The sequence below is a fragment of the Stigmatopora argus genome, chromosome 13 (genome assembly GCF_051989625.1).
Source record: "Stigmatopora argus isolate UIUO_Sarg chromosome 13, RoL_Sarg_1.0, whole genome shotgun sequence".
NCBI classification, from domain to species: domain Eukaryota; kingdom Metazoa; phylum Chordata; class Actinopteri; order Syngnathiformes; family Syngnathidae; genus Stigmatopora; species Stigmatopora argus.
This window is the reverse complement of record NC_135399.1, coordinates 14,515,637-14,535,460: the sequence shown is the minus strand read 5'-3', so window position 1 is coordinate 14,535,460 and position 19,824 is coordinate 14,515,637. Positions and strand designations below refer to the sequence as shown.

Below are 19,824 nucleotides of genomic sequence, written 5' to 3'. Positions count from 1 at the left end.
GAATGGCTGTTGTAAAAGCGCTATATAAATAAATTGGACATGCAAGGGGAATAACTTGTCGTTTTACGTCATCATTTTAAATAGTCGCTTATGTTTCAAGTGTATCTCCATTTCCTGTCCTTATGAAATCAAAGCCCATTTTATTGTGTCTGTCAATCAAACAACACACTTTATTGTCCAAGAAAAACTAACTTCCCATCCTCGGTGTATTTTTATATTGTAAAAATAGGATAGTGATTTTTAAAAAAAATTTCAAATCCTGAATGCATAAGGACCTGCTCCTTTTAAAATAACTTAAATAATTAAAAAAAAACTTCCATTGATTTGACACTAATATAATATAAAAATAGTTCAATATGATCAATTAAGCCCCGTTGATGTTTTCTGATTTGCAGTTTACATAAATATGAATATCAAAAATACTGTGTGTATTTTAGCCAATAAACTTCAGGATTATTGATGTAAAAAAACATTGCAATGGGATCAATTGAGCTCTTGATGCAGATTTTTTTTGTTGGTACTTTTAAATTGTCACCAAATAGTACTGTATATGTATTATTTTCCAATATACCTCAGGATTATTTCGATATTTGTAACTTTTTAACTCTTTCATTACCATTGACAGTTACATACAACAAATCTATTTGGATTCTAAAGGCTGGTGTGGAGTGATCATGTTTCAGCGTCAGTGATGATAATAGACATCCAATCCAGTTTGACTGGGGGGGCGTTGGCACCATCCGAACGAGTAAGTGGATCAACCAAACTAGAAGTGCTGTTTGTCTGTCATTTTTCCCAAAGGAAATTTTCAACAATATATCCCCCAATGTCAACATGGAGGCTACATTTAAAGCGGAAAGTGGCAAATTTAAAAAGCCTCAACTCACTTGGTCCCAGTGGCCTGAGTGTACAATAACATACTTCTACTAGTCCTCCATAATTCAGCACCGGGAGCCTGAGACTAAAAAGGCTGCTCGCGTGTTGACGTACGGTTGCGGAAAAGAGCAAAGGTTGCTTTACCGACTCAGTCTATTTAAAGAGGCTTCGAGAAGGACTTTTCTTAAAGGCAAAACATCAAGATAGGTCGACATTCTGGCAGCAGTTCTTTTTGTGAGCGTTGTTCAATTCAACCAAAATAAGTCTTGTTAACATCGTTAATATTTAGTGGCTTTTATTTATTTTTTAAATATGTTTACATACCAACCGTCCTTTAGAAATATATTTTCTGATTTTATATAGGCAGCACAATGACCAGTGTTTAGCATTCCGGCTCACAGTCCTAAGTTCGAGGGTTCAATCCCGGGACACTTTAAAAAAGTGATTGGTTGATTGTGTCAGTGTGCCCTGTGATTGGCCGACAACAAATGTCCCTGCCTACTGGTTAGGGGGTTCCAAATTAGATAAATGTTACTCCCTACTTTCATACTGCGATTTCCCCCGTTAAAATGACGTCTTATAATAATGGCTGTTTTAAAAACAATCCTCTTTTTGCCTGATATGACAAAGCTACCTAACCAATTTCTGTGACTTCTCGCCTCAAAATTGCATTGTTACGTACTTTTGGGTGAGAATACCACTTCACTTCTCGTATTCTCTTTGTAATCAAGACTTGAATTTCCCAAGATGCCAATTTCTCAGTTGAGGAAGAATACAGTCGGAAGAAAGTAAACGTCCTTGTTTCCCACTACGTTAGACACACTCATATCATCTTTAGCTTCCTCTCTTGCGATATGCCCGAGTTTCCCCGGCTGAGGAGGCTGTCTGACAGATGACGCCTCTCCCCCACAATAGGAGGGTCTTAGCGCTAAAGCGTGGCCCGTCGTCCGCCTCTTCCGAGCCTGGAGCTCGTCACGCATCCAGACGACTGCCAAGCGCTAGCCTATCGCACACTTGAACCAAAGGAGGCTGCATTCCTCCCGTATTCCCACACGAGCGCGCATCCTGGAGCAGGGGAAGAGCAGTGGGGGGACTGGGGGGCCCCATGGGGATCCACTGGGAATGACACTTCCTCTGCCGAGCGTCTTATCTCCTCAGTTTTGGAACTTTGCCGTTTTAAGTTTATTTTGTTCTCAATTTTTTTTTAAATTGACATTGAAGATTAGACTTGAAACATTTAACTGTTTATAGGGCAAATTACTATTTTTGGTCATATATAAATTTCTTTTTTTTAAATTTAATGACCATAGTTACCTGGGCTCTAGCACCCTCAAAAGCATAAGCCGCACGGAAGATGATGAATTAATGGGCGAATTACATACAATATATTGTAATTGTTGTATTTATTGATTAATTTTTCATATTATATATTCTCACGAGGTCGTAGGGGGTGCTGGAGCCTATCTCAGCCAACTGTAGGCAGTTAACAAAGGACACCCTATATTGATTGCCAGCCAATCACAGGGCAAACTGACACAAACGACCAATCACTCACAGCTAGGATTGAGTTAGATTGGTCAGTCAGCTAGCCTAGAATTTATATTGCAGGGATATGGGAGGAATCCGGAGTACCCGGAAAAACCCCGCGCAAGCCCTGGAAGAACATGCAAAATCCACGCAAGGTCAAACCCCCCTAGAGATTGAACCCTGGGCCTCAGAACTGCGAGGCGGATGGGCTAACCACAAGAAATAAACGAAAGCAATGCAAAGAAAAACTAAATGAATGAAATCAAAACGAATAAAAACAGAACACTGGTTCTGGCCCCTAGTGACATTCTACCATAGATTTTTTTTCTCGGTGAACTCATTGCTTCACCAAGCATCCCCACAATTATGTACATTTGTGTGGGTATAAGTCGTAAGGGGTTTCCGAGGTCAGAGGCAGCAGACCGGGGTGGGGTGACGGTGCGGTGCGTTTGTGTGTAGGGGGGTGATGATGTAAGCCAGCTGCGAGAAAAAAAAAGTGCAGCTGGGAGAGTGTCCTCGTGCCTTATTTGGGAATCGTATCTGCTCTGCTCCCAAAACATTGTTCTCGCCGTCCACGACAACTGAACACACTTGGCCGTTAATGAGGGCGTGTGCAGCAATGTGCAGCGGGGTAATAGATGCAGAAAAGATGGCTTCTCTTTCTTTACACGAGGAGAAAACAATGCAGGGGAATGTGAGGGAAAACAGCTGGACGGGGCGGGAGACCCAGGGGGGCTTGCTTTGGTCCGTGGAGAGGATATGGCTCCTCGGAGAGAACCTTCATGATGGGGAGGGCCGTAACTTGAGGGAGCTGTGACTCTGTTAAGATTTGACCTCTTTAACAGGGGGGTCTAAACTTTTGTGTGTTAGGGAGGGCCGCTTTTAGAAAAATCAAAGGATGGGCGAGGCCCAACTTGAGTCACTTTTGTGAAACTCGAGAGGATAGGAATCGAAAAAAATTCGACCCTAGCCGTAATCATGCAAGTTCCCACTTGGAGTTTATAAAGGTATCCGGCCCAGAAATTTCTAAACAGAATTTTTCCTGACAGTTTTCATCGATGGGCTTTCGTAAAGTTAGCATAGTTCTTTGGAAATCTTACTTTGTCCAGCTCCCCCAGTTTAGTTATATTTTTCCCTTGTCAAGGATGAGTGAAATTTCAGGTTATGGGAATGATCAGGGCTTGGTCGTCTAGACCCCCTGAGCCTTTAGCGCCTCATCACCTGGCCTCACATCACCTCCGCTATGACTCAAAAGACCAGACAGGTTACGGAAGACGAGCGAGAGACGGAAAAGATGCTGGCGGCCTCTGAGGAGGGGGTGGTCAGACGGACCGGGAATGAGTCAGACATCCTCCTACGTGTCGCTCCATTCCAACAAAGCACAAGCGCCAGATCCAGGTCGCTTCATCCACCACTCTTTTCGCACAAATTGTTATCGCCGGTATTTTTCCGATGGCGCCGTTCCATCTAAACAGTGCGGACGCCGAATAAAGCCTGCAGTAATAGTACAATAATATTTCAGATGACTAGAGAATCTTAGAATTGTAATGAAAGCCGCTTACACACTGTTAGGATAAATGGTACCGACACGAAATGGTGTAGGGGAGAGGTCGACTTGCCAATTTTCTGCCTTCTCACAAGGATGAAATTGACCAGGCAACATTGTGGCTTCCAAAGTCAAATCAGCCGTAACCAAAGCTCCTTTCACACCGCCTGTCAAAAAAGGGCATTTCGTATCAATGGCAATTAGCCGAGCGACTAACGGAAGCAGTTCAACGCTTGCCGCTCACTCCTCCCCTCACTGTTGTACTAAAGGATGTTTCGTCGTTTTTTTTGCGGAATCTGTGCGAAAGTGCTAATATCTGCGTGAAAAACACACTGAGGCATTCTGTCCATTTCAGCCCCCATTCCAATCCGTTTGTCATGTGCCCTGTTACGATCGTCTTGCAGTAACTGCAGTTCCATAGCCTCATGCAAGGGTGTCATGTTCGTGTGAATTAGCCTTTAGTTTGAGTTGACGCCCTCGATGACCCATTCCCGTGACCGTTTGATCCAAGTACGGCCTCACGAGAAGCCCTGACATCATTTTCACGAGACCGTGGGGGTGATGCGGCGGGCGTGTCCCATGACGTAAACCTTGGAGGGACCCGACATTTTGAATTGGCCTTTTTTTAAAGAACTTTTGCAAGTTAACGAACTAAGATGAATTCCTTTTCCACAGCGTTCAGCCTTTTTTTGTGTGTCCCGGCTAAGCCACCCAGCTGTTCCAGTGGACGGACACGCTGGATGCAATTGCGCTGATCCGACAGCGCCCAAGCAAGGGAGGGCCGACAGCTGCGCCCGTGTGGCCCTCGGCGGGCCGTCATTAGTGCCAGCCATTGCTCCCTTGTTACGCATGGTCCCCGAACACCACACCCTGTAGAACATACCCTGACCTCATTTTCTGACCGTCCTTCCATCTGGCGGTTCTACCAAAAGCACCTGTTCAGAGATCCAGGAGCTCCCGTTGAAACTTTTTGACACTTATTGGGACAGATCAGTGGTGGCCAAACCACAGCCCGTGGGCCAAATGCGGACCGCTGCTTTGTTTTTATTGAAAAACAACCATTCATGCCGACACTCATAACTAGGGGCAATTTAGAGTGTCCAATCAGCCTAGCATGGATGTTTTTAGAATGTGGGAGGAAACCGGAGTACCCGGAGAAAACCCACGCAGGCCCCGGAAGAACTCCACCCAGGTGGACCGACCTGGATTTGAACCCAGTGTTCGATTTTTCTGTCCAGTCCCTCGGAGAAAAAGGTTTGCACACCCTTACTCTCGATTTCGACCGTTAGCGAAAGTTCGCAGGTCCATTTCCATCTTTGCGGGTTGCATCAGAGCCCTGACAGAAGCCCCTTTCAACCTCCTCTCATCGACGTCACTTAACCACCTTTTTTCCCCGTGACACTCTCTCCCTGCACAAAGGGCAAGAACATGGGAAAGGAGTCAGCAAAGATGCCAGCGCCATGACGGAAGCCCCTTTCACACTACCTGTAAGAAGTCTAATTTTTCCACCGACAAGGCTTTGAATAAATTGCACGGACAAACGATAGAGGGGAAAAAATCTCTTGGCAATTTTCCACCTTCCAATGTGCTATCAGAGCTCACCCCATTTGTCTTTTCAAATAATTGATCAAACAAAGGGTGAGGAATGGGATGGAATGACAACATTTAAGCAGTTGATATTCTCCGGAGGCATGGTGAAGAATACCGAGGCGACGGCGAGATTCTGCCGATCGCCGCGACGCCGGGCCATCAAATGGAGAAGCGGCGAGGTGTAATTAACGTTGAACTGGTGAGAGGATGCGCTGTACGGCCTCTAACAAGCTCCCACTCAGCCCACTGACGGCGGGTGGGCAGAGGGGTGGCCGGGTGGGCGGGAGCGCAGCCACTGCGAGCGAGGCTGTTAGAGCAAGTGGGTTGGTTGGATGTGTCCATTTCTGCCTACTATGTGTGTATGCTTGTCAGTGAGTGTGTGAAGAGTCCGTGTGTATGCGTGCGTCCTTTTGTGTGTGCTGTACTGGGATGTGGAAATTGAATGGAGCCTTTCACGAGGGCTGCTCGTCTCCCCGGGGAGGCTGGGAGGGGGGGGCAGTTGCCATGGTTATTCTGGAATCCTGCCGCTAATGGGTGGGAGTTTGTGTCGCTCTGGCAACCTGGCCTGTCTAGGCTGGAATATGTGTGTGTATTATGTGTTTGTATACACCAAGGGTAGTTGGTTTAGGAGTGGAGGTCATTGATAATGTGTGTGTTTGCGTGGGAGGGAGGACACCAAGAGGAACCTCCTGCTCTAGTTGGGTTAAAGGTGCAATGTCAGAACTTCATTTTCCTTCATTTTGCAATGAATAATGAATTAATCTTGTTGACAAAATGAATTTCCATTCAAGAAGAATATTGCAGCATATACTCACTCTCGTTACAGTGTACTGTGTACGTATATACATGTGTATATGTATGTATATATGGATATGTGTATATATGTGTGTATATATGTGTATATATATGCGTATATATGTGTGTGTATATGTATGTATATATGTATGTATATATGTATGTATATGTATGTATGTATGTATATATGTATGTATATATATGTATATGTATGTATATATATGTATATGTATGTATATATATGTATATGTATGTATATATATGTATATGTATGTATATATATGTATATGTATGTATATATATGTATATGTATATATGTATATATATGTATATGTATGTATATATATGTATGTATATATATGTATATGTATGTATATATATGTATATGTATGTGTATGTATATACATATATATGTATATGTATATATATGTATATGTATATATATATGTATATATGTGTATATATGTAAATATATGTATATATGTATGTATATATATGTATGTATGTATATATATGTAAATATATATGTACAGTGGTACCTCGTCATACGACCGTTCGTCATACGGAATGCTCGTCTTACGGGGGAAATTTCGATCGAATAATTCGCCCGTGATGCGGTCAAAGTTTCGTGATGCGACCAAGCCAGGTTGCCATGGCATTTTTTTTGGCATATCTTTCGTGTATAACAATATTTACGAGCACCGGATGAGCTATTCAGACCAGGAAACGCACAACGCGCATGCGCGGTGAAAAGAGGGCTTTCTGGGTAATGAAGTATACTCGTGCTCGCAAAAGTATCCCCGGTAGCAACTCTATCATAGGCGCGGTTCGATGGGACGCGAACACAGATGCTACAAGCTAAAAGGAGCCGCTAGCCAGCGCCCCTGTAGCTCCCATGAGAAATCCGACTCGGATCGCTGCCGCCTGTGCGACGAGGAAACAGAGTCGTCTGAACACTTATGGCTCCGCTGTCCGGCCTTAATGACCGAACGCTACCATCGCGGCTTGGGCAACTCCCTGGATGAACTTATCCGTGTTCCAGTGGCAGCCCTAGCGCTGCTGAGGGTAATCCTCAGGCGCCTGAGGTGAAAAAGAAGAAGAAGAAGATGAGCAGCGGGGCGATCGCTGATAAGACTGCTTGCTGCTCGTTGGCAAGTGGTCGTGCGTTCTCCGATTGTGAGGACATTTGTGTGCATCATTTTCGGAATATTTTGAAGGGAATAGTACGACAGCAAACAGCCCATCGATAGCGAACGTGAGGGTGGAGTGTTTGTTCTGTTTACGAGTGCGTTGTGTGGAGGAAAAAAAAAAACGAAGCCCCTCTCCCCTCGGCGAAATCCGGCCAATTTTAGTTAGATTAAACACTTTATTTCTATTAAACCACTCGTTATTTATTACTTTGTCAATATATGGCGAATTATAAGAAATAAAACATTTTTTTTCAATCCAATATCCTGTTTCTGGTGTTTTTTTTCAGAGAGTTGGAACGAATTAAATTGTTTCCCATTCATTTCAATGGGAAACTTTACCTCGAGTTACGAGTAACTTGTCATACGAGCTCAGTCCCGGAACGGATTAAGCTCGTATCTCGAGGTACCACTGTATATGTATATATATGTAAAGCATTGTCAAATTTCAATGAAACAAAACAAACATATTCAACCGAACATGAAGATGCTGTCCAAGCAAAATTTTCTTCCTTCAAGCGAGCATCAAATTGAAAGGCCATTGATTGACTATAATGGAAATGAGTGTCTATGTTATGGTACTTAAGAGCCTCTGAACAAGTGTTGCTTCAACACACAAAGAAGAGCAACATATAAACAAAGCGCAGTATTGCAATAACTACCGCATTCTCCCTGCTATTTAGAAATACAAATGACTTCATTCCATGCCTTGATTTGTTGCATAAGGTCATGTGAAAACCTACAGAAGTCGAAAAATTGTTGGTATAACAGCGATTTAACGAGGAGCGCAAGCGAAGTATCGTAATCGCGATAGCTATATCGAACACATTTGATGTGCCGTCCCTTGGTATCGTTACGAAGATTTACGAGATTTCAATTTACCCGCCAGCTGCTTTTTAGAGGTCATCTGCAGTTGAATATGTCCTGCAAAGGAAACATCGGTGCATCAATCAAGTTTTGGCAGGAACTTTTCATAGCGGCGCTGTTTTTGATTGGCCGATCGTGCGGCCTTCTGGCCACTGACATACTTGGAAGAGTCTTGGGCGTTATTTTATAAGGCTTTGGCACCACCGTTCCTCCAAAGGATCCTTCTAGCGCGAGCCAGCCTCTGGTCACAGCCTTTTTTGGGGGAAGATCTGAAGCGCTGAGCGAGTTCTCGGCACAAAAACACATCAAAGATGACAGCCTGAAGTTTCCTGACAAACGATCCGATCCCTATCCCTCACCGCTCGTCCAGAGCGTGCGCTTACCGACTGTCACGTATCATTCTAGTCATAACATTGCCTTTTGCTTGGTGTTCTTATGAACTTTGGACACACTACAAAAGAAACACTCTCTCTCCACTATATGTTTTCCAGGCAGACGTTATGGCCGGGATGGATGAGGTGTACGTAGTCCAGCCAAGTCCCTTAAAATCCAGAGGGGGCTTGGTGCAGCGTGTGGATTAGTCCCCCAAAAGAAAAAAGGCATCCAAGACATCCGTGTGTCTATCACACACTGGATCCCCTCAAGAACAACGCTGGCAATAAAGTAAGTTTGCTTTTACCTATGTGTAGTATGTATGTACATACATATGTCAATACAAACATTATATTTGTCCTACATACATATGTATATTGAATATATATGTACTGCATAGATTTGTGCTTACATGCATACATAGTACGTACATACATCGATAAATAGAATGTATATACATGTATATACTTAAATACATACATACATACTACATCCCTACATACACATACAGTACGTACATAAATGCATAGTGCATACATATATACATACAAACAAAGTATGTACATACATATTTAGTAAGTACGTACATACATCCAATGGACATACGTATATATACATAGTACGTACATATGTACATAAATCCAATGTATATACATGTATGTACTTAAATACATACATACATACATAGTATGTACGTACACATAGGTACATACAAAATTCCTACATACATAGTACGTACATACATACTAAATTCCTGCATACATACATAGTACGTACATACATACATTCATAGTACGTACATACATACTAAATTCCTGCATACATACATAGTACGTACATACATACATTCATAGTACATACATACATACATACAAACATAGTACGTACATACATACATAGGACGTGCGTAAATGTATAGTACATGCATATATACATAAATACATACAAAGTATGTACATACATACATATGTACATACATACAGCGCATTTACATACATATATACATAATTGTTGGATACACTTTATTTAACTGCTTATTTTAAAATATATGTTATAAAAATGGATGAATGCTTAGGTTATAGTAGATTAAAATTGAGAAAAATGTTTTAAACATTTAACTGAATACATCTTTCCAAATATAATTATAATTTTCCGTCATGAAGTCAGAGGTTGAAAATTAAGTGATCATTTTCCGAGAAGAGTTGAAATCTCCCCTGGGGATGTTTGAATTTTTGTAGACAAGAATAAAGATAAGAATAAATTCCGAATGTTCTGATAAAAATCCAATTGGGAAAAAAACAACAATAGCAGCAGCAAGATTTTGTTTCAACAATAATTCATAATTTTTCAATAATACTTATCAATTGTTTTCTCTGAAAACTTTAAGGAGGACCAATGGTCAACAAGATGGGCAGAACTTAATAAAAACTAAATTAGCATGAAAAATATTAATCGGGCAGACAGACAATCTTTGCCAAAATGCAAGACAGGATGAAAACTTATTATGAGTGGACTTGACTTGGGTTTTTCTGTAAGTCGTTCCAGGCGCTGCTGTAGCCTGAGGCGAGTTAAGGGCGGGTGAGCAGGCGGGTCGTGGGGATTCGGGGAGAGGCGCGCTGCAATAAGCGCCCCGCTCTCAACAATGCCGTAAAAGGGAAGCATTATTTCATCAGCGGATGACCGTGATAATATTGCGCTCACCATGCGTGTCAAGGGAGAAATGAAAGAATTCCATGAGATTCACGGGAGCGCCTCACGATCCACTTCATTAGGAACACGTGAAAAACATGGGATTCTCCAGGGACACAATATTTGAAAAAGGATCAACATTCAATTATTGCCTAAATCAAATATAAACAGGCTTGAATATAGTTAACACTCATTAAACGCATTTAATCAGATTTACATTTACTGTTCAAGAAGATAGAATGCTTTTCTCTCCCATCGCAGTATTGCTAAGTGGTTAATAAATAAATAATAATAAATACCATAACCATTTCTTCTAGTAAAGAACTCATGCATTAAACTAGTTTTTTTGTGTTACTTAAATTCTGACAAAAATACTCCCAAATATTGGATTTTTTAAAAGCAAAAACCCATACACCAGTACAAATGTTACATTTTTACACCCCAAAAAATATTCAGGAAACCTCTGAAAATGATCTGTAATGCAAAATCCATCTTAATTTGTTACACTGTACAATTTATTCATTCAATATTGAGCCATTTATTCTTACAAGGGTTGCAGGGGTGCTAGAGCCTATCCTTTGTGATATATTTTGTTAGAAAACCCAAAACGGGTGCTAAAGAACCACAACGAATTCTACATCCAATTGTACTTCTCCACTTGGAATTGCAATGTGGTGGATTCTGTCTCATGCAAATGAGCTACTACTCCCCGCCATAAGCGTTACTACGGCGTCAACAGCTTTCGTTAGTCGTTACCATGACGATCCGGGGCATCGCTAGGGCGTTGCCGCCAGCCTTGTGCTTGTTAATTCTCAAGCACAAAGTACAAGCCAGTCATTTGTATTGCAATTGTGTCGGCAGCACTTCATCACAAAGCCGTCCGAATTCTACTTGTCAAATCCGGTTCAATTTATGACTCAAAGTCCATTGGCAACTCTTCACCAACATGTAAGTGAATTACGGTCAAATGACTTCTCCTATTTTACCTAGCTAAGAAAAAGCCAAACACATACAAGCATTGACGATAATGGTCGCCTGAAATGACTTTTTAACTACTCATTGTAGATCAGGACTGTCAAATTTAGTTGGGTTAACGCCAACTCGATCTCATGTTTATTTGTGGCCCAAAAGGTTAACTTACTTGCCCCCATCATCAATGGTACCGAAAGTTTAAGTGATGTCACCTGTTTTTTGTCACTTCCATTTTAGGGTACTTTCAAGTCACTTTGGGTACTTTTTGGATCATTTTCTATTGGTTTTGAGGGACTTTCCAGGATGCTTCTGGTTCGTTTCTTGGTTCCTACTGATTATTGGGCATTTCCAAGTGACTTCCTATTGGTTTTGGGGCATTTTGAGGTTCCTTATGAACTCATTGGCTGCCATTGAAGGCGCTGTTTTGACGACAGGGGGCGAAAGAATGAATCAGAAATGGAGGAAAGTGCAGTAAACATCTGGTTTTGCGGCACCCTTGTGAAAAATATGAAAGTATTTAATTGTGTACATGCAGTATGAATAAGTTCCAAACGCCCGTCTGGCAAAACAATTCTAGCGGGCCTTTTGCTGCCCATGCTCCGTACCTTTGACACACCGGTCGTAGATCATTTTCACAACAACACTCTGCTTATTTGGAATGTTTTTGATCGTCATAATCCGCAAATTGAGAAACGGAATTTGCACCTTTGACGTGCCGCTTTGGCTCATCGGAATTCTTGACACCTTGGATGCAGAAATTGTTATTGGTGGGTTTCCTTCCCTTTTTTCTTCTTCTCCGGGATGTTTTCTCCCCCTCGGCCCCTTTCCGACCCCTGCCAAGATTTCCACTCGGTATCCCAGACAGCCTCAGCCTTGACTCAGGGCCACCCCGTTCTCTCAGCGGCCAACTATTCCACCGACCGCAGCTTTAACTCCGCCTCTCGCCTTGCCAGAATGCACGGGGCAGCGCTCGGGGGTCTTTCTGGGAAACCGCGGTATGAGAAAAGCGATCCGACGTCCAAGGCCCCCAAAAGACAAATACATCAGTGCAGGAGGCGGAGCCGCAGGAGTCGTTTGGGGTCGTCAGGACGTTTTTTTTTTAATGCTTCTCGGCATACGTTGGGGGTGTGACTTATCGGACGGCCAACAAATGAAAATTTATACTGTAGACGCTTCCAGTCTTTCGTCCAAGAGTGTTAAGCTATTGGCTGGTTTGCTTTCGAACCTGTTACGTCGCATCGCGGATTAATCATGCAAGACAATGGGAGGTTTTTGGTGGAGTTTTTCAAAAGCACATCAGAAAGACGGCATTGCTTTTTAAAGAAGTTGTTTTCATGGTGATTCAGTCCAAAAAAATTCAAACCAAATTTCTGGCAAACACACAAAAAGCGTAAAATAACAAAACTCAAACGCAAACAAAGTCATTTGGTAAGTCAATTTCCACCTAGATTTGAGTCTTTTGGGCCCAATCCATTTTGACTGGAAACGTTCCTTCATATTCTCCTCCCAGTCAGAACAGATTGGACGTCTAGCGCCATCTCTCCACGCTCAAACTTTTTTTTTCACACATGGGGCTCCGTACTAATCAGATTCAACAAGTACATTTGCGGAAATTCCTGCACTTTGTCTCATTTTTACTAGCACACAAAGAATTTGGTGATCTGGTCATTTCTGCCACTTTTTGCTGACACAGTATAATTGGAGACCGGTGTGGATGAAGGGGAATACATTTGTATTTTTTTTTTTGCGTCACCAGGGCCCACTAAGCACCCTGGGGTCTTGTTATCCTCGCCTATATCTGTGCTCCGGGGCCCAGACTAATGAATTCTCCCTTCGCAGAATCTCCTCCGGCTTTAGTCAGGATATCGCCGAAGCTCAAGCGGCGTAACGCCGTCCACCCCTCCCCTGCTTGGACTGCCGCGTGAGTGAAGGTGGGCCGTGCTGGAGACACTGAGCAAGGTAGGTGATGGCGCTGAATAATTGATGTGCCCTCACACACTGGAACACACGTCTCTCACAGTGATTGTAAAAAAAAAATGGGGATGGAATTATTGTCAACTCTGCCTAGGCTTCCCGTTGAAATTTCGGACATCTTGTCATCTTAATATGCTCTTCAAATACTTCTTGAGAATCAAAACCGTGCCATTATTTGGGAACAAGGGACTTGTTTGAATTTTTTGGTTCAGAGGGACAACATTTGTGTTAGATTTTTTTATTTTTTTTAACACCCTTGTCCTCCCATGAACCATTTTTTTACAATGATGTGCAAGGCAAAAGTTAGCCTAGATTTGCCCTGATTTCCTAAATTTGCAGTTAAGTTGTTGTAGTTTTGAGGATCTATTTAAAAATGTATTCATTTCTTAGAAACATACATTATTTTCTTCTTTAGTCAAATTGGATTGCATCGTCAAAAGCAGTGAAGCATGATCACACATGTCGGCCATAGCAATTGAAATGGATTCAATGCCCATAGCTGTCAATGGCAGTGAAAGAGTTAAAGGCCTCAAACAACAAAATAATCCTGAGTTACAGTAAATATAATACTACATATGGATTGGTTGGGACAAATGTTATTGTAAGTGGGAATAGTTGTCTGATGCTGATGTATTTTTTTTAACTTCCGATAGGATTTATTTCAAGATGATAGAATAGATAATTATAATCTACCATCTGAGGCTAGCGACCACGTGTTCATCCCACGTGAAACGTCCAAACTTTGTTGGCGTCACACCCTTCTCCGCATGAGATAGGATTAACCATTTTAGCGGCCGGCGACTTTTTGATTTGTTTCTTTCGTGACGCGTTCGGGGCCCGTAAAAGCCAGCGATCGATGACCGCAGATGACACAACACGGTTTTGCTTCCATTCTCACTTTAATTAGAAGAGCATGTCCCGAGGAACATCTCGCAAAAGCCCGTGACTCATTCGCCGACAGCCCAAATGCGAGAGCCGTAACCGTGGCGAGCTTTTTGTGCGTTTTTTTCTTCTTCCCTAGTAGTGAATACGAAGCGCGAGCATTCCTCCCCGGGCTGCGCATTAGGCCGGATGCCGCGCACCTTCGCCTACACGCCTCCCACCACCCGGCGCCCGTGTATATAAATACATAGAGAGGGCCCAAGCTGCAAGCGTGCAGATAAAGACTCGTCTCATTGATGTCGCAGGAGCTCATTGCTTGAAAAAGGAAACGTCTTTGACAAATCAGATTAAGCAATGTGAATGGGAAGCCTCAGATATTGCAAGCACGTACTATAAAGATGCGTCCGTAACACCTGTTGGTACTTTGAATGTACCTTTAAGAAAAAAAATAATCAAAAAAGCTGTCACCACAGCGTCCAGGAGACATGTTTATGATTAGGAAGCTAATAAACCCCAACAGGGGGAGTTGATTTCATCACTATTTCTGTTTGTTTCTTGGCAGAATGACGTGAAATTATACGCTATCACATATTTTTGCATATGAGTCACCTGTTTCCATCGATACTAAGCCACGTTCTGAAAAAAGTATCGGAATATCCAAACCAATTTGTACAGCGATGTCAAAACATTATGTAATTAAGAAGAAAAATCACATGGTTGAGCAAAATAAGGTTGGAAAAAATGTATTTCGCATAAATAAACTTCTACAGGCCAAAAAAGTTGGATTATGAATTGAGATATTTTAGTTGGGATTTCTTGGACAATTTGTTCTTTTGTTTCAATAGCGGAAATAATGAAATTATTAATATCACCGCCTACATTAACTATATTATATGCTTAGTTCGGCACAGTTTAGGTCTGAGTCAATAATTACTATTACATTTTGTCTTAGAATTTTATTGTAATCTTTTAGATTATAACAGATTGCAATTCAAATTTGCAACGGGTGAATTCATGAATGTACCGCATTTTCACGACTATAAGGCGCACCGCATTATAAGGCGCACCCTCAATGAATGACACATTTGAATTTTTTTTCCATATATAAAGCACACTTTATAAGGCGACCTGTCTATTTTGGAAAAAATTTAAGACTTTTAAGTGCGCCTTATAGTCGTGTAAATACGGTATATGCAGCATTTTTTTCCAGTGTATAGTCGACATTTATCACTCCTTATATGGCTCTTTCATCCAGCATACTATTTCAGCTTTTATGACCATTTAGGAAAAATTCTTCCACTTTTTTAGGACAACAAATGGATGAAGCATCCCCTTAAAACGTCGCCTATGCAGGAGACGCCCCTCTATACGAATCAGCCGTCATCCCTATATAAATTCCAGGTGGAAATCCAAAGCCCACTTTGTCATCTGCTTTTAATCAGGCCAAAAAAGGCCGTGGAAGGCACTGGCGACGATGATCTGGGCCTTAGCTGGCTGGTCTTGCACTTTTTACCCCGCTTACGAACCCTTCCGCAGCCCCCACCCATCCCCTTCAAATGAGACCTCCCTTTCTCGGGCCTGTTTTGTCTCACTGGCTTTGTCTTTTGCCATTTTCTGGTTGCCAGACCTCCATTTTTACGCCGCCTCCGTCCTTTTCCCAACACGCCTTGGCAACGCGTGTCCGGGAAAGGTAAAAATGCTCTCTGGTGAAAAAAATCCAGTGCCAAAAGAGGCTTCGAGGACGTGATGGTGAAGAGACAGAAGGGGTGGGGGGTGCTTCAGCTAAACCACCGGCGTTGTCATGACTGCAAGCGGCACAGGCGAGATGGCCAAGCGGTTCCATTCAAGCAGATCCCACAGGGGGATCAATAAGGAACATCTGGCCTGGGGTGGACAGGGCAGCTTTTGTTTTCAGCGCTGACACCTCACCCACATTCTCTTCTTGCGAGGGAGGAACAGCTTAAGGGGGCGTGTTTGAAATGAGGTAGCGAGGACGATGATCTAGCACAGGGGTATCAAACCTAGGGGGTCCGATCGGGCCCGCGGGCTTGTTCTGCCTGACTTTGTGGCTCATTCGTAGGGTACAAACACAATCTTTTATTTTTTCCACACGACCGCCGTGAAATCTGAATTTTATGAGTACGCACACCAATGCACTTTGCTCAATTTTCTAGCCGCCTCCCACGTTTGTTTTTCTGTGCCCTGCCGTCAAAATGGCGCCGTCAATGGCAGCCGTTGAGTTAACACAAAAATATATATAATAAGGAAACATTTCATTTTTTTCTTTATTTTTTATTCGTCCAGGGTGAAAAGTTGCAAGTTGGCCTTGGCATTCTCTGATTTTTCACAAAGCGACCACAGAAAAGGTTTTTCACCCCCTGCAGTATGCCGTTGAAAAGGAATAATGAAAACATTTATTTTGTTATATTTCCTTATATAACAGCATTGTAAAGAGTGGTTAGTCTTGCAGTTCTGAGATTGAGGGTTCAATCCCTGGTGGGTTTTCTCCAGGTACTCTGGTTTCCTCCCACTTCCCCAAAACATGCTAGCTAAGCTGATTGGCTGGCAACCAATTCAGGATGTCCTCCAGCACCCCCATGACCCATGTGAGGATAAACAAGACAAAAAAATGATAGGAATATTTCCTTTATATAACTGTGGCATTTTTTTAATCTGACATAATGATTTTAGTTTTTCCTCGCAGCAACAAAACTTTTTCCTCTTATAAATCAGCAGTGCTCATCTTAAAAATCCTTTTCAGCTTGTGAAGAAAATGTTGCCGGGTTACTTGGCCGTGCGAGATTGAACAGTATTTCTTTCTGTAGCGAATCCACAATGCTGAGTAAAAACAGTCACAACACCTGGAATATGCAGGCAACTTTTATCCAGTCTTCAATTCCAGTTCCAGAGTTTGACGGTTCGCTATTTCTAACTAACAGCGGTAGTCCTCGGGTCGAATGTTCACGAAAACAGTCCCTGTCAATTGAATTTTTATTCGCCGTAGAGCTTATTGCGAGGAGAGAACAGGAAAAAAACAAGATGTAGTCCAAGGGTTTGTTAATGATTTTGTGGGACTTTCTGGGTTTCTTCTTGTTCGTTTGCCGGTTCCTGCTGATTCTTGGATATTTACAGATGCCTTCCTGTTGGTTTTGAGGAATTTTAAGGTTCCTTATGAACGTATTGGCTGCCATTGAAGCCGTCGTTTTGATGGCAGGGAGCGAAAGAATGAAAAGGAGTGCAGTAGTTGCACGCTCTTGAGCACACAACTCACAAACATCGGATTTGGCGGCACTTTCGTCGAAAAAAAGAAAGAATTTAATTCCATACGCACAATATGAATGAGCATCAAAATGCTCGTCAGGCAGAACAACCCCAGGATGCAGATTGGACTTCCTAGTGGGCCAATTCTGGCCCGCGGGCCGCACGTTTGACACCACCATTCTAGTCAGAGGTAATGCATTGATTTACCCTTCATAGTTGGTTGCACTAGCGTTCCCCAGCGCAGTGCTCCAACGACTGCCCCACAGCTCTCTCCCCAATTAGTTTCCATCGAGATGAGGTGTAAAGCCGGTGACTGGCCTCATTACCTCCCCGACTGTGTTTTTTTTTTTTAACGTGCACTTCATTCACTCTCCAAAGCTCTCTTTCCATTTCACTCTGGCGAAAAAAAGCCTTTTTGGGCTTTCGCTTTCAACGTTGGAGTAGAAATGCATACGAGAGGGAGTCGATTCATCATAGACAACACTTGCTGGCTAGTGGCTACAGACAGTTGGCCGGCTTAGAGGAAGCGCTGGGACTCGTCATCGCTGGTGCACGCCTCAGGCTCGCGACTGATGGGAGGCCGTGCGGAGGTCCAGATCTCATTTCCCGCTGCATGCTACCTACTAGCCTCTACATGGACTTGTTGACAACTTTTGTGGTGAGCAAATGTCCGGAAAGACATAGTAAAAAAAATGGTCATTACCTGAACCGCTTATCCTCACAGGGGTGCCAGGGGATGCTGGAGCCTATCTCAGCTAACAACAGACACCAGGCGCAAAGCACAAGGAGACAAAGGACAATTCGTAGTGTTCAACCAGCCTACTCTGCATGTTTTAGGGTTGTGGGAGGAAACCGGAGTACCCGGAGAGAACCCACGCAAGCCCGGGGATAACATGCAAACTCCACAAAGGAAGGTCTGGACCTGGGATCGAACTCTCGATCTCCGAACTGTGAGCCCGACGCGCTAACCACTTGTCCGCCCTGTAGTATAGTATACATAGTGTTTAAGTGTTAAAATATCTCTGCCCCGCCCTTTTTGAGCTCACCCCATTGGACCTCCCCCTCTTTTTTTATATACTTGATCCCACTGGGATTGAACCCTCGATCTCAGGACTGTGAGGTGGACATGCTAACCACTCCCCACCGAGCCGCCCCCAAAATATGTACATTATATATCATGAGTTGTCTCCCACGGCGGTTTGTTCCACAGTGGGAGAATGGGGAAACAAAAGTGAATGGCGACCCCCTGCAGAGAGCCCCAGGGCAGGCTGAAGAAGGCAGCCAGAATTTGGGAGGTCTGAGGTGGGATTTATCCGCACCCTCGGGCTCGGGGATAAAGGAGATGTCGACACACGCACATACTTTCATCGATGTTAAGATTCGCAAATCAGTCAGATAAGGCAACGACCAAACAAAAGGTTGAACATTTTCTCGTGGAATCGTCTCGGCGATACTGGCAATGGCCCCCTCGTCCGTCCTCGTGGCTGCCGCTCGGCCTCCTGGGAAATAGCTGCGGATAGAAGTTATTCAATTACAGGCCATTATTGGTCGGGGTGTTCTCTGAGGATGCCGTAGATGATGAAGCGGGAATGACACCCCCGCGGCTCTTTAGTGGCCGGATTCTCACGCGTGAACATACACGTGCGACTTCGGTGCTTTTGTTTGTTCTTGCAAATCTCTGATGTCAAGAGCGAGGAAATTGGGGTCAAAACGAACCTGTGTTTACATTAAAAAACAGCAAAGGCTACATTTATTATCGTCTATTCATTTAAAATTTGCAGCGACCTTATATTATTATGCTCTTCTGAAATCAGGACCCTGTATAGACTTTTGTTTAACACTTATTCACAGTTTTTTTAATTGTCCCCCACAAGTAGCTTCAGTTCAGCCTGAATTCTGTTGCGCTTCTCAGGTTTAACACTAGATAGAGCTCGTCACTTAAACAGTGGCTGATTTAATGTAGAAAGCTGTGTAGAAGTTGGGTTTATTTAGTTTAACATCAATAGATGATCTTTGTTCTGTAAAGTTTGTTTGAGTAGTGTAAATAGAAATATATTTTCAGATCTTTTTCCTTATTTTGCTGCTTGTAGCTATGAACTGATTCACTTCCATTGACATTTATAGACATCAAACATGGAAAAGCTGTTATTGAGCCATCACGTCTCCCCGCTATTGACGGCGGCAGACGCCCAATCGTTTTTGAAAATCGTATTGGACTGGACGTCTATCGCCTGAAAGCAAATGTGGGAGAAATGTTCTTAATTTCAGAATAGAAATTTTTACAAT

The 19,824-nt window shown here is 42.9% G+C and overlaps 1 protein-coding gene across 1 annotated transcript in view; it reads left to right on the top strand.

Annotated features, from left to right (window-relative positions):
• The first annotated feature begins 736 nt into the window (after positions 1–736).
• The window catches only part of klf12b (Kruppel like factor 12b), a 58,592-nt gene continuing 39,504 nt past the window's right edge, over positions 737–19,824 (top strand). Inside the window, exons 1-3 of the mRNA XM_077616947.1 lie at positions 737–748; positions 8,880–9,051; positions 13,261–13,380. The gene's annotated coding sequence lies outside the window, so the exon portion shown is untranslated. The remainder of the gene's footprint in view (positions 749–8,879; positions 9,052–13,260; positions 13,381–19,824) is intronic.